Here is a 15855-nt window from a genome sequence, read left to right on the forward strand (position 1 = left end):
GAAGGTGAGGAAACCTGCATGGCCACTTGCCTTTGTTTATCTGAGCTGCTGCCTGGATGTGGCCACAGTCTCCTGATCCCCAGGGCTGCCTGTAGAATGTTAAATAAGATATGCAGAATGTGTCTTGTGTGTTGGCTTTTCCTGGCAGCAACAATGAGAGAGAGGCTTTGTGTCCAGACTTGCATGGTTTCTATGGGACAAGCTTGTCTTCCCTTCCTGGGGCAGGAACTGTTACTACCCAGGGCATTTAGCTCCTTCTTTGAAGCAGGCTTCCCTGCTGGTCAAGACCACAGGTTCCAGAAAGATCTCTCTGAGCCAGATTGGGAGGAGAGGTTAATCACAAAGCCTAATCCAACTGGGGTTTCGGCAGGGATGAGTAAAGAGTGATTTCAAAGTGGTGCAGAGACAAACGGAGAAAGGGAGGTGAGTCATGTGCAGAGAATTCAGTGCTGTAAGTCACCTTTGCCTGAGTCAGCAGGTGACTGCCACATTCCTGCGGGTATTAAAGAATGACACAGTTTGGTTTGAATCTATCCCATTTGTTGATTCTTTTTTTATTATTATTATTACATGACAATAGTGGAATGCATTATACTCCTTATTACACATATACAGCACAATTTTTCATAACTCTGTATATAAAGTATGTTCACGCCAAATTATACCATTATACATGTACTCTTTTTTTTGCATTACAATTCTTAATACACATATATACCATAATGTTTCATATCTCTGTTTGTATATAAGGCATGTTGACAACCAAATTCAAGTCTTCATATGTGTATTTTGTATAATGATGACCCCATTTGTTGATTCTTGATTTTACTTCCTGCACTTTAGGAGTCTTGTTAAGAAAGTCAGATCCTAGGCCAACATGGTGAAGATTTGGACCTATTTTTTCTTCTATTAAGTGTAGGATGTCTGTTCTGGTGCCTGAGTCTTTGATCCACTTTGAATTGAGTTTTATGCAGGGTGAGAGATAGAGGTTGAATTTCATTTTATTACATATGGATTTCCAATTTTCCCAACACTGTTTGTTGAATAGGCTATATTTTCTCCAGTGAGTGTTTTTGGCACTTTTTCTTTCCTTTCTTTTCTTTTCTTTTTAAATATTTTTTTAGTTGTAGATGAACACAATATCTTTATTTATTTATTTTTATGTGGTGATGAGGATCAATTCCAGTGCCTAATGCACGTGAGGCAAGAGCTCTACCCCTGAGCCATAACCCCAGCCCCTTAGCACCTTTTTCTAGAATGAAATGACTGTATTTATGTGGGTTTGTGTCTATGTCTTACACACTGTACCATTGGTCTACATGTCTGTCTTTGTGCCAATACCATGCTGTTTTTGTTACTGTGGCTGTGTAGTGTAATTTAAGGTCTGGTGTTGTGATGCCTCCTGCTTCACTTTTCTCACTAAGGATTGCTGTGGCTACTCTGGGTCTCTTGTTTTTCCAAATTAATTTCATGATTGCTTTTTCAATTTCTATAAGAAATGTTACTGGGATTTTAATAGGAATTTCATTAAATCTGTATTGTGCTTTTGCTACTATGGCCATTTTGACAATATTAATTCTACCTATCCAAGAACAAGGGAGATCTTTTCATCTTCTGAGGTCTTTATTGATTTCTTTCTTTAGTATTCTGTAGTTTTCATTGTAGAGGTCTTTCACCTCTTTTGTTAGATTGATTCCCAAGTATTTTATTTTATTTTATTTTATTTTTTGAGGTTATTGTGAATGGTAGAGTTTTCTAATTTTCCTAAATCATCACTGATGTATAGGAACGCGAAACTAAGAAGCTCCTTCTCAGCAAAGGAAATAATCAATAACGTGAAGAGAGAGGCTACAGAACGGGAGAAAAACCTTTACCACCTGCACCTCAGATAGAGCATGAATCTCCAGAATATGTAAAGAACTCAAAAAACTTAACACCCCCCAAAAAACAAATAATCCAGTCAATAAATGGGCAAAGGAACTGAAATGTTCACAGAAGAAGAAACACAATAGATCAACAAATATATGAAAAAAATGTTAAACCTCTCTAGCTATTAGAGAAATGCAAATTAAAACTGCTCTAAGATTTCATCTCACTCCAGTCATAATGGCAATTATCAAGAATACAAGCAACCACAAATGTAGGCGAGGATGTGGGGGAAAAGGTAAACTCAGATATTGCTGGTGGGACTGCAAATTGGTGCAACCACTATGGAAAGCAGTATGGAGATGCCTCAGAAAATAACTTGGAATGGAGCCACTATTTGACCCAATTATCTCACTCCTTGGTTTATACCCAAAGGACTTAAAAATCAGCATACTGCAGTGACACAGCCACATCAATGTATATAGCAGCTCAACCCACAATAGCTAAACTATGGAACCAAACTAGGTGTCCTTCAATAGATGAATGGATAAAGAAAATGTGGTATGTATACACAATAGGATATTACTTGGCCTTAAAGAAGAATGAAATAATGGCATTTGCCTGTTAAGTGAAATAAGCCAATCTCAAAAACCCAAAGAACGAATGTTTTCTTGATAGGCGGATGCTAACTCACAATAAAGAGGGTGGGGTAGGGAAGAATAGAGTTATTTTGGATTAGGTAGAGGGGAGTAAAGGGAGGGGAGGGGATATGGGGTAAGAAGGAGAGTAGAATGAATCAGACATTATTACCCATATACATATATGACTACATAACTGATGTGATTGTACATCATGTGCAACCAGAGGAATGAGAAGTTATGCTCCATTTATGTATGATGTGTCAAACTGCATTCTACCGTCATGAATAACTAATTAGAACAAATTTTTAAAAAGTAAATATGAAAAATCATTTGAAAAAAAATGACATAGTTTGAGCCACAGGGACTCAGCTCAGTCAGAGTAACTGGAGATTGCAGGGATAGTCCCACCTGAATCCATATCAAATCAAGGTGGAGAGTTCCACCCTGAATTTACATCAAGTCAAGGTGGAATTTGCTTCCTTTTGCCCTTGGGGAGAGCAAGGTGAACCTTGGTGTTATTTTCTAAGCAGTATTTTGGTTCAACTCAGACAGGGTCTTTTTTTTCTCTTCTGGATTCTCTCAGAAGGCTCTCTGTGCAACCGCTGGGGACCTCAGCCTGGCCAGGCAACTTCTGCACAGTGGCCTTCATCAACAATCAAGCAAGACTCCCAAGGCGTGGCTAATGCTGGTGGCCCATCAGACACCTTCCCCAGGCTGCACATCTGTCCCCCTGTTGTCCAGGGGACATATTTGCCCCTGCCTCAAAAGGATTGTCTTGGCCAGTGTGAGCCAGTGTTACCCCTAGGGGAGTTTGTATGGAAGACTCTAAGCCATTGATTGACCAACTGTTGTAGGACTTAATGGATCAGCTCTTTACCTCTGAGCAAGAAGCTGGCCTGGTGCAATTCGTGCCCAAGTTCCCACGGGATCAGGCCTTTGTTCCTCAAACTCACCCAGGTTTGCCTCCTCACACCTCCCAGGCCTCCTAAGAGCCCCCTGGCCTAGGTCCCAGGAACCCAGCCTCAGGTGTTGCAATGTGAACTCCCTACTTCCTCTGGTGAGACTGCACCATGGAGTCCCTTCTGCTTCTCACATTATCTCACTGCTTTAAGATCAATGCAGGTTTGTGTTTATGTCTAATTTGCCACTTTGAGCTCTTTAGTAACCTAAGTCTTTTTTAATAAGCTGCCACTTAAGGTCCAAGATTTTAAATTCGACTTGTTGGCTCCTCTCGCCTCTGCCCACTGTGTCCCTTTAGGTCTCGGATGGAGCCTATGTGACAGGCCCTCCGGAGCCCAGTAGTCGCCTCTGTTCACAGGCCTCATGGACACGGAGCAGGAACGAGCCTTCTTGCCCGGTCAGCCCAGCAGAGGCCTGAAGCCTAGTCAGCCAGGCTCGCCAGGTCAGGGACATCGATTTTGACTGGAGTTCAGTGGGAAATTCAAGAAAGGAGGTAAGTGAGGCTTCTATTGGGAACTTGGAACTGGCTAAAATCTATTTGCCATGCTGCTACCCTACTCTCTAGGGAGGGCAGATGGAAGGCGTGGTGGGACACAGGCCTGACTCACACGCATGTGCTCTGGGGAAAGCTGGTGTTCTCACCCTCTCGCTTCCTCTCTGGACTCCACGGGGTCAACAAAAGCCAAGGAGTGGAGTAGAGGGTGCACAACCCAGCCCCTGCACCCACACAGCAGCACCTGGGCTGTACAGCCAGCAGGACACAGGACACAGCCACAGGTGGAGAGGCCACGTGAACTGAGGCCATGTCTGCAGGGCTGGCCTCAGTTCACATCACCTCGGAGGCTGTGCTCTCGTTGTCAAGTGTGCAGGCTCATCGACAAGGAAATGGTGCCATGATTAAGAACAGGCCCTGGGCTCAGACAGACAGACTTCTCTCTGGGAGGAAACCCACCACACAGACCTGTGCTTGGGGCCTGGCTTCTCCCCATCATGCTCCCTTTGGTGACAACTGGGTGTTCAGGGTTGCAGTGTGCCCTTCTCCCACACAACCTCCAGCCACCCCCGTGCTCATTTCCCTTCACCTGGGGCGCCACAGCTCATTGTTCCATTTGCTGGAAGCTTCCGGGAACAAATCTCTGAGTGTTTCATGCTTCGTACGGCACTGTACACAGTTACAAATTAATCAATAAAATCCAATTCCATGGTCCAGCGCTTGCTTGGGGCAAGGCAAACGCATTTTGTGAGCACTCTGAATCTCTATGCCTCTAGTGAATGTCAGGGCAATTAGGAATCCAAGTATGAATTTTCCATTTCCACTCTGAAAATGTACCCTGCATTTTCTAATCCCCTTCCTTTAACTCATGTAGTTTCATTAACGAAAACAGCCATTTTCATTACAGTGTGGTATTTGGAATTGGCAAAAGACAAAGAGATAAATGAAACAGAATGGAAGGCCTTAAAATAAACTCCAAGTATAAACGGGAAGCCAAAATGTGACAAATACATGAGGGGAAGTAGCCTCAAGCAGGGTCTACAAGCTTTTCAAGCAAATTCCAGATAAATATTTTAGAGTTAGTAGGCCACGTAGGATCTCTGTACAAATTCGTATTCATATATATATATATATATATATATATATATATATATACACACACATATATGTGTGTGCGCCTATGTATATGTCCTCTTAAAAACAGAAAACCATGCCTTTTGAAGACATGTAAAAATAGATCAAAAGTCATGGTTGACCCACAATCCATAGTTGTTATATATATAAAATTATATATATATTAGTCAAGTGTGTGTGTGTGTGTGTGTGAATGCATATATACTCATATAAGAAAACAGAAGAGAATATATTTGTATATTTGTGATTTAGGGAGATTGAGAGTAAGGAGAGATTTCTTAAGTAAGACCCCAAACTAACAGTTACAAGGGAAAAGGCCAGTCCCTGTGAATACATCGAGGTGCAGGACTTCTTGCCAGGCGTGGTGATGTACATACACACTGACACGGGGAGACAAGGTCAGCCCCAGGAGTTGGAGGCCAACATGGGCATCAGAGTGAGATTCAGTCAAAAAAAAAAAAAGGAAACCAAACAACACAACTTCTTAATGACAAAAGAATCATAGGCAAGATTTTAAAAAGAATTCCATTTCCAACAGTAGAGTGAGCTAAGTACTCAGATTGAATATCACCCCCACGTTCACCCTTCTATTGAAAACAAATGAAAATGCAGATTAAATTGTAAAAATTTTGTAAACATCTAAATGCATTGATTTTTTAAAAAATATTTTTATAGAAGGTAAAGGGAAAACTGAGACCTGGATGGGCAAGCTCGCCTTCTCTTGGAGGGCATTTGTCTATCATCAGCCCAGAATGTGCCCAGGTGAGAGTAGAGTAGAAGACAACCTCCGTTCCTGCTTAGAGCTGAGCCCTCTGAAGGTCCTCGCCAACCCATGGGTAAACTAGGGCTAAATACTGCCACCCCACTGCCTGCCCAACAGACCTCAAAAACACTCCCAACTCAGACCTTCAACTGAGTGCAGGAGAGAAGACTCTCTTGTTGATTTCAGAAGGATAAAACAGCCGCACGTGGGCTTGCAACTGAATTCACAAGGCACAGAAGACAGGAAAAAATCTAAAGCCAGGAATTTCATTTAAAGTGGCGTCTGGTAGGGCCCCCAGGCACCTAGCAGAAGCAAAACAAATATTTACCGCAGAAATCTATCTTCAACCCAGTGTCAAAGTTCCAAAAACATCAGCTCACAGTTCAAAAACCCTCAAACAGACAAAGAACCAAGTTACCTTAAGAGGAAGCTGATACATAAAGCCGAGCCCCACGTGGGGAGATGCCACATGTAGGCATTAACAAACGCACAATAGTAAGTGTGTTTAAAAAAAGAAATTGAAAATAAGAGTAAAGACTAAGAGATCAGAATTGACAAGCAGATTTGAAAATAATGGAAATTTCTGGAAATAAAGCATACTATCCACTAACAACTGAATTTAAAACTCAGTAGAACAATAGAAGCAGGGGTGTCAATTAAGAGGCTGTTGCAATAGAGGCTGGGGTGACTTGGGCTTAAGATGCATGATGGCAGTCTGCTCACCACCCCAAATAAAATACTGCATAAACTGGTGGCCAGTGGCTTTGGAGCAGTCCCTGAAAGGAGAGGAGCAGGTGAGGTACGCCTCGGAGGCCCCACTCATTGGTGGGGAAGCTATCTAGGTCCAGCAGCATTTGTTGGAAAGAGCAGGTGTGTCCCCACCACTCCTCTTTAAACCTTTATGAAAATTCAATTGACCAAATACTTGTGGTTCCTTTCCCTACTCTCTATTCTATCCCATTGATCTTGGTCTATTCTGATGCAAATACCACACTGTCCTGACTACTTTAGCATCATAATAAGTCTTAAAATCAGGTGGCCTAGTCCAGGCAGCATGGTATTCACATTAAAATGGACAAATAGATCAACAAATGGTGCTGAAACAATCCATCTGACATCTTAAGAATTATATAAAATAGATGAAAATGGATCATAGGCCTAAATATAAAGCCTAAAAGTACAAAGCATTAGAAGGAAACAGGAGAAGTGACCGTGGTTAGACACACATTTTTAGTCAGGGCACTGAAAGCAAATCAACAAAAAATAATTTTATCCAAATTAAAGATGCATGCAACTTCTTTAACACTGTTAAGGAGAGGAAAAGACAAGCCATGCACAGGAAGAAAACAGTTTCAAATCACATGACTGGGAAAGGACTTAGAATATATAAAGAATTCTCAAAACCAACAGTAAAAAAATAAACAACTCATTTTTTAAATGGGAAAAAGATTTGAACAAAGACTTTACCAAAGAAGATAGACAAATGGTAAATCAGCACACGAAACGGTGCGCAATATCGTCAGCAAATTCTAAGTATAAGGCGCTACTGCTACACACCTATTTAAATGACTGAAACTGTAAAGAATGGCCATGCTAAGCATCACCAGGGATGTGAAGAAGCTGGCACTCTCCTTCACACACTGCCAGTGCAAATATGGAAAGTACACAGCCTCTTTGGAAATCAATTTGGCAGCTTCTTCTGCTTCTTTATTTTATTTATTTATTTATTTATTGCAGAGCAGGGGATGGAACCTAGGGCCTCACATGTGCCAGGAAAAGGGAACGGTGCCCCTGCCATGTGGCCCAGCCAGTCCAGGGTCAGGAGCTTCCTCCAGAGAGGTTAGAGCAGGTGTGCTTATACAATCTGAATATGGGCATGCAGAGTTTCCTTTGTATCAGTCCCAAACTGAAACAAACCAATGTCTGCCAACAAGTGAATGAACAAACTGTGGCATGTCCTCCCAGTGGCACACTGTTTGATAAAACAAAGGAATGACATACTCAACAACATGACAAGTCTCACAATAATCATGCCGACTGAAAACCATGAGGCCAAAACAGAAGAACAGTATACAGTGTATACATATGTATGTATGTATTCCCATTTCTATAAAGTCTAGAAAAACAAACTAATCTATAATGACAAAAAGTATATCAGTTGTTACTGAGGATGGGAGGCAGCCGGTGGGCAAGAGGGAAGAATTACAAAGGGGAAGAGGAGACTTTGGGAGGGAATGGGTATGTCCATTATCTTGATAGTATTTTTAGTTTCTCAGGTGTATACATGTGTCGAAACTTAGTAAGCTGTATGCTTTAAATAGGTGCAATTTATTAAAACTCAATTATATTTCTTTTTCCTCAATTATATTTCAATAAAACTTTACAAAAAGTAATTCAGTAGATTAAGAACACTAGCAAAATTTCAAAGATACTTCTGAACAAAGTATCCAGATTATAGCAGAAAGAAATAAAGTTGATAAAAGTAAAAGAGAGATAGATGAAAGATAAAGTCTAAGATACATTATTTCAATGCTTCAGAAACAGAGGAAAGAGAATGGGGGGTGGGGGGGTGACAGTGTTTGAAGACTGACAGCTGAGACTTTTCTAGTGAGATATGAATTCACAAACCGTAAAAGCTCCCTGGATTCCTAATGGAATACATAAAAAGCCATGTACACCTATACACATCAAAGTAAAACTGTGGAACACCAAAGATTAAAAGAAGATCTTAAAAGTGGCCAGAGAGAAAAGACTTTGAAAAGCAGAGACGTGGCTGAGAGCTGAGTAATAGCTGACTCCTCCAATACCAAATGGAAACCAGGGGCCACACCATGACGGCTTTGATGTGCCCAGATGAAGCTCAGTCACCCCGGAACTGTGAGCAGCAGAAATATTTTTCAACAACGATGAAATAAATGTATTTTCAAGCTAATAAAAACAGAGAGTGCTTTCTCACCTCAAGAAACCCTAAGTGATATGCTTTAGGCAGAAGGAAACATTCCCAGAAGGAAGGTCTCAAGTTCAGAACAGAGTGAGAGGGTGAGATGCGGAGTACAGACAAGCGCATCACAGTGGACACACAGGAAACCTACCTAGTGTCTCCAACAGGCAAAGAGCCCGTACAAATCTGAGGCATATGTAGGATCCTGTGAAGCATGCCTGTCATCAAAACCTGACAACAATGAACTCCAATGAGCAGTGATGGACCTCACCCTAGGGGTGAAAATCCCCAGCGAAGACAAGTGGAGGGTGGCCTGTGTGTCCTCACACCATAGGATCTTCAAAAGCATAATGCTGAGCTAGAAAGTCAGGCTGATGGATCCTAACTGCTGCAGGTTTATGATGTGCTTCAAATGCACAAAAGCAACGCTCTAGGTGGTGATGAATACATCACTTTCTAGATGACATATGAAATCATGGATTGACACGATTTGAGTGAAGTACAGAAACTACCTCATTATTTTTTTGATTTTATTTTCCTTTTCTACATATTATATATAATGCATATGGTAATGATTTATTTATTTATATTCAATTTTTTATTTACTTATTATATTATATATAATACCTGTGGTAATGTTTCATTTATTTTATTTTAAGGCTTGGAGGAAAATGTGAAATGATGTTAATGTTTGTTAATTTTGTTTTTATCATTTGCCAGAAGTTTGGTATTTTTTCTTTCTAAATTTCCCCATATTTTTTATTTTTCAAAAAAAAAAAAAGGAAAAGAGAACAGATACTCTGATGCATGAATTTTATCATTCATGAGCTCTGGCCCACTGGGAAATCTCTGCTGCAGGATTTCATTTTCCATAGAAATTAAGACAACTGAAGCAGAAATGGCAGACACATAGATACGCAGACCCAAGACACAGGTTCTTTCACTCTCTGAGGAGAGAATGCAAGTGGCAGACCATGACTGATCGGCGATAGGCGCATCCATAGGTGATGGAGAGGTGATTGATGGACATAGGCAGATACTCAGATGATAGACAGGTGATAGCTGGATTCACAAGTGACAGATGATTGATAGATGATAGGCAGAATCCTAGATGATAGATAATTGATAGATATTGGATAAATAGATGATACGTAGGTGAGATACAGACAGATAATTGATAGATGATAGATATAGGGAGATGGGTAGATAGATACCTGTAGACATGGGGGTGGTAGATGGATAGATAGAGTGACAGACAGAATAATGCCCCCACAAAGGTGTCCATGTCCTAGTCCCCAGACCTATGAATACATGACCTTATATGGCAACAGGGAATTTACAGGTGTGTTTAAAGGACACTGACCTCACACTGGTGATTATCCCGGATTTTCCAGTTGAGCCTAATCTAGGTAATCACATGAGGGCTTATCAATGAAAAAAGAGGCAGAGGATTGTGTCTGCGGGGAGGTTGAAGCACAAGAAGGAAGACCTGAGCTACCAGCAGAGAGGCTGAATCCTGTACCCAACCCAAGCCAACAGACACAATTCTCCCCCAGAGGTTCCAGAAGGGTGCAGCCTGTGACACCCCAACTTGGATCCGGCAATCTCCATGCTGGAATATTGGCCCTCAGAACTCTAAAGTAATTACTGAATGTTTGTCATTAAAACAACACCCTATGTCTGGCGATGTGTTATATCAGCAATAGAAAACTAACCCAGACAAGCAAGCAGGTGTACAAAGAGGCCCCATACTTCATCAGGAAAATATTCCTGTGTGGTCATCCACAAAGTCAATGCATATGAAACAACTCCTGCGTCACTCTTGACTTCTTTACAAATCAGCCATAAACTACCATGTTAAAAGTGGGTTTGGGTTGGCTTCAACACGCAGAGCCCCTCTGAGGAGCAGAACTGAGCTACTCCTTGTGTGGCCTTGAGCACGAGTGTGACACACTGGCAGATGAGGGGCCCTTTCAGCATCATCCCAACGCTACCACCCAGAACTGGGCCCCAGCTCCAGGCCCTCTGAAGGACAGCCATTTCTCTGAGAGGCTCTGACATCCAGGCAATTCCATCACCAGAAACCTGATGACCCTTGAGGCTTCTGGGAGTCCAACAACAGCAGCTCCCTGGTCACATCTGCACAGGCCAAGTGAGACAGAACCAGCACCTTGGGAGAGGTGTGTAAAGAACCATTTCCCCTCACCCAGGGCCATCTCCCGGGCCCTGTCCAGACATTAACATCATAAGTCTCAGCATTGCTTCTGAGTGGCAAGGATAGAGACACTTGGGCATGATCCTCTCTCCGCTAGCTATGTGAGCTTGAGGAGGCCACTGTGGCAGACACTTCATCTTGTATGATCTCCTCTCCTTGCTCTCCTCAAGGGTGGGAGAAGCTGTGACTCGATGCCTATAAAAGATGGCAAAGGTGAAGGTACCTGGCTGATGTAATGAAAGTCCCTTATCAATTTGCTGTAATTAAAGTCCCTGGGAGGGCTTTGCCTACTCTGGGGAGCCCTTCGGCAATGGGTTCAGAGATCAGAGACCTGAGGCTGCAAAGACCTTCTGTCTCTGCTGCTGATCTTTAAGAAGCAAGCTGCTGTGAACCCCATGCCTCAGAACTGCAACCTCTGCCCACAATTTGAGGGAGTTTGGGATTACAACCTTCCCAGTCGGGCCTGCAAATGAGAGCATGGCCCAGTCCACATTTCGATGCGGGCCTTGTAGGACTGCAGCAGAGGACCCAACTGAACCATGCCCAGGCCTCTGAGATAATAAATGGGTGCCATTTTAAGCCACAAAGTGGTGACTTGTAACTTGTCATAGAAACCAGCGTATCCTCTGAACCACACAGCTCTTTATCTGTAGGATGAACAATGGAAATCTCTCTGCCAGAGAAACTTTTTAAGAATCACAAACAAGAAAAAACTTCTTACAATCTGCTCCAAATGTCCAAAGTTGTTGGAAGGAAGACCACAGAATTGGTGCTTTCTTCATCTGCTTCAAGGTGGATGACCTGCCAGGTGCTGCCAGGTAGCACAGCGCTCCCTGTGAGATCAGGCCAGCAGCCCAGGCCACCTCATGCCTGTCTGAGGGTTCTGGCCTCACTGGGAGCCAGTGTGGCAGCCTCTGCCTGAGACAGTCATCCCTACCCACTCCTTCTGCCCTGAGGTCTCCCTTTCTTGCTGGTGTTAGAGCTGCAAAACAATAGTCTTGAGGGGTGTGGACACATGCCCCAGATTTGGGCTCACAGCAGGACCCTTGACAAGCCTGTCCTTCTCTCTGGGCCTCACTTCCCCACCTGCACAATGACGGCATCATCAATCTACATTGGTTCCACCTTTTAACTGAAAAATAAACAGCAGTGAACCTAGTCGTTACCACATAACAGGCCTGAGTGAAGGGTCCCTACTCCAACCTGGAGGCATCTTCACTAGGAGCCTCTTCAATCCAACTCCCATGCCAGTGCTTTGGCCTGAGGGCTAGCTTGCCCTAACTAGCTGTGTGGCCTCAATGCATGTCCCTCCACTTTCTGGGTCTCCGTTCTCAGAGGTGAACATGGCAGCTGTGTGTTTAGTTCCCTGTGTTGCATGACATGCTACCACAAATCCAGCCACACACAGCATCACCCATGACCTCTCAGCTCCTGAAGTTCAGGTGTCTGCGCCCAGCTTATTTGCATTCTCTGCTCAGGATACAACAAGGCTAAAATCAGAGGTTAGCCAGGCCACATGCCTTCCCAGAGCTCAAGGTCACCTTGTATGCTCCCTGACTATTAGAACAACCTGCTCAGCTGCAGCTGTGAGAACGAAGTCCTCATCTTCTTGCTGACCATCAGAGGGGGGCTGCCCCGGCTTTCTGAGGCCACCCGCCATTTCCACCAACAGGCTTCTTTGCTCCTTCAAAGCAACAGGAGAGCAACAACTGCACTTCCAGGTTTTCGGATCTCTTCTACTTCTGATCTTCACACCCTCTCTGGTTAGTTTAGATGTACCCATACCCAAGAAGAGGGTGATTCAGTGTGTGCCCACTAGGCGGTGGTAATCTTAGGGACCATCTTAGAATTCTGCCTTCTGCACACCCCAACGAGGCTGTTTTCAGAATTAAATGGGTTAATTATTATATGTGAAGAATATAAAACATTGGCCTGCACATGGGGCCATCTGCTTAAGACTGGAATTCATGTCTCTGTAGCCAGCTCACTTTGGGACCCACAGTTCTCCTCTTACCCCAGCCTGCTTTATTTCATGGTTGTTTCCATTTACCTCCATCCCTCACTCCCTTCCTGGACCAGGAGCACCTTGAGAGAAGGAACCATATCCTACTTTGTACACTCCAAGATGGTCCCCAACTCCTTCTGGTTGTCACTTCCCTCCTATGAGGAATAGGGTTGGCCTGGGTTACAAATAGGATATTGCAGAAACAGCAGAAATGTGACTTCCAAGGCCCTGTGGCTTCGCTATGCCCTCTCTGATCTTTGCTCTAAGCAGCTGGTCATCATGCTGGAAGGATGCCCCAGCTATCCATGGAGAGAATACACGTGGGGTGGGAGACTGAGGCCTCCTGCCGGTAACCAGCACCATGGGGGAGCCAGTCGAAAATGAGTCCTCCAGCCCCCATCAAGATTTCAGAAGCCTGCAGACCTAGTGGGAACCTTGACTGCATCCTCCATGAGGGACCCCACACCAGAAACACCAACTAAGCCACTCCTAAATCCTCAGCCTACAGAAATTTTGAGAAATCACAAGGCTTTCTTGTTCAAAGCCACTGAGTCTTACAGTAATTTGTTACATAGCAATAGAGAACTCGGGTAGCTCTCAATCCTTATTCACCAAGTTCAATGAATACTGAACACACAATAATATCTAACAGTCTCTAGTGCCGGTCACTGCTCTGAGTGCCGGGGACACAAAGGCTCACGCTCTGTTGGGAACTGGCTAGTGGGTATCCAAACAGGCCAACGAAGACAGTGGGATGCTGGAAGGAAATCCAGCCAGACAATGGTAGGAGAGCAGAAGGGAGCCGCCCAGGCACAGCTATGCTGCTGAGACAGGGCGGGGCAGCAGGCAAGGAGCCAGAGGTGGGCAGGCTAGTAGAAGTAGGGGAACCAGCAAGCACGATGGCCCCCAAACTGGAATTAAATGAAAGGACAGTCACGAGCCAATAAAGGAATAGAGGTGAGTGACTCAAGATTAACCAATAATGTTTGGTAGATACAAAAATCTCCATCCTCATTCCACATACTCGGGGGCTGCCAGATGGAGCTCTAGGTCCTCACTCAAACCTCCTTGTGCCACTGTACCCTGTCCCTTCGTGTTTCCTCCACAGGCTCTTGCTGAGGACCTCCCTCTCCCACAAAGCCAACTGTTAGAGCAAGATCTGCAAACCCAAATGCCTATGAGGGCCAGGTAGACAATGTAACTGAGATGACAGTGGGGAGAGGTGGGGATTGCGGCAAGCTGGAAAGCACAGCTCTCTCCCATCAAGGGTGGCCAGTGCTCAGCCCCAGCCAGCTGTCACCATGCAAGAGGCAGCTCTGGTGTCTTCAGAGCTTCTAACAGTCAAAAGGAGTGAGAAATCCAGATTTTTGGTGAAACTAGATTTTTACTATGTGGCTAAAAAGTGTCAGAACTGGCCTAATGAGGTTCTTACACAGCATTTGGCCCCACAGCTGCTTCTGGCTCTGCCAGGCATCCTGGAGAGACATCTCCAGGCCTCTGGGGGCACCAGTGTGGGGCTTCCCAGCCTTCTTTTGGAAGTCCCCCTGGAGCATCCACATGTGGGCAGCTGGCAGGGGCACACTGACTGTGGAATCGATGGGTTGAAGTCTTGGGAAGGAACAACCATCCAGGAGACCCCTCCCCCGCTTCCTCTCCTCACATCTTCTGCATTCCTGCTGCTGCCTGAGACTTTGGGCTTGTCAGTGTCACTCAGATGTTAGTGAGAAGCCAAGGAGAGTAACAACCAGGTGCCAGCATCCCAGAGATCCCGGAACCCACAGGCAGCTACTCCAGTCCATCAGCATGCACATCCCCTTCCTCTGAGGACAGCATCCAAATCTTCCCTTGGGGGACTGCCCCTCCTCAGTCCACCCATTTAGGTCAGGGCTCATGGTTAGGCCTGGAAGCCTGTGTCACAAGGCAATGGGCCTTCTGTTGTTTGGGCCACTCTGATTTGGGCTTCTATCACAAGAGCCTGAATGACCCACGGAATAAAGGATGTGTCCAAAAAATGATGGACATTGGGGAGGACAGGACGTGAATTGGCATAGCATGGAGATTCCATCCTCTTAGCAGGCTCCAGGGACGGTGTCACCTTCATCACCCTTTAGCAATAGAGAATCTGAGGCCCTCCCCAGAGCTGTTGGGTTCTACTTAGCACTGCAAGAAAATTCCAGAAAACAGGCAACTGGCAAGCTCAAATCAGACCTCTCTGAGTCGTGGTTTCCTCTTGAGAAAGTGAGGCTAATGATGAGCCTGTCTCCTAGAGTTCGGGGTGTGGCGAGGAGGACTAGGGAGAAGGCATGAGTGCACAGAGCCACTGTGCCTGGATCAGCTCCAGTTCATGGTCCTGCAGATGACTGGAAGGAGTTGAGCACTCCAGCCCCTGAGGGTTCCAGCAGAAATGGGGGAGAGTTAGGAGCTGGAGTCACCGCTGAGGAGCACATAGACTGGGGGTTGGGTTTGGTTAGATCAGAGAAGGCCCAGAGCATTCAAGGGAGGGACCTGTCATACAGATATTAGGGTCCTGGTTCAGAGGGTGGCTTCGAGAATAAGTAAGGGCAGAGGTCGACCTGGTCACATGGAATGGGAGAAAAGGAGATCATGGGGCAATGAGCCCAGGAAGGCTCAGGGGGTGGACATAGTAGGGGATTAGGGTTGGCAGAGAGCTTTCTTTTTACCTTGTATGGAATGGGAAGGATTTTGAGCAAAGGAGCAAGATGACCAAATAATGAGATGAGGGAAGAGTGGTCTTAGAACCTGCCATCCTCGGGCTTGCATTGGTGGGTGTGTGCAAGGATATGCCTCAAAGAGAAGGCTGGGGGCATACTCCCAAA

The 15855-nt window shown here is 44.6% G+C and overlaps 1 protein-coding gene across 4 annotated transcripts in view; it reads right to left on the minus strand.

Moving 5' to 3' along the window:
* The window catches only part of Znf831 (zinc finger protein 831), an 87515-nt gene that overhangs the window by 44168 nt on the left and 27492 nt on the right, over window positions 1–15855 (minus strand). The window lies entirely within an intron of this gene.

The sequence above is a fragment of the Marmota flaviventris genome, chromosome 2 (assembly GCF_047511675.1).
Source record: "Marmota flaviventris isolate mMarFla1 chromosome 2, mMarFla1.hap1, whole genome shotgun sequence".
Classification (NCBI taxonomy): Eukaryota; Metazoa; Chordata; class Mammalia; order Rodentia; family Sciuridae; genus Marmota; species Marmota flaviventris.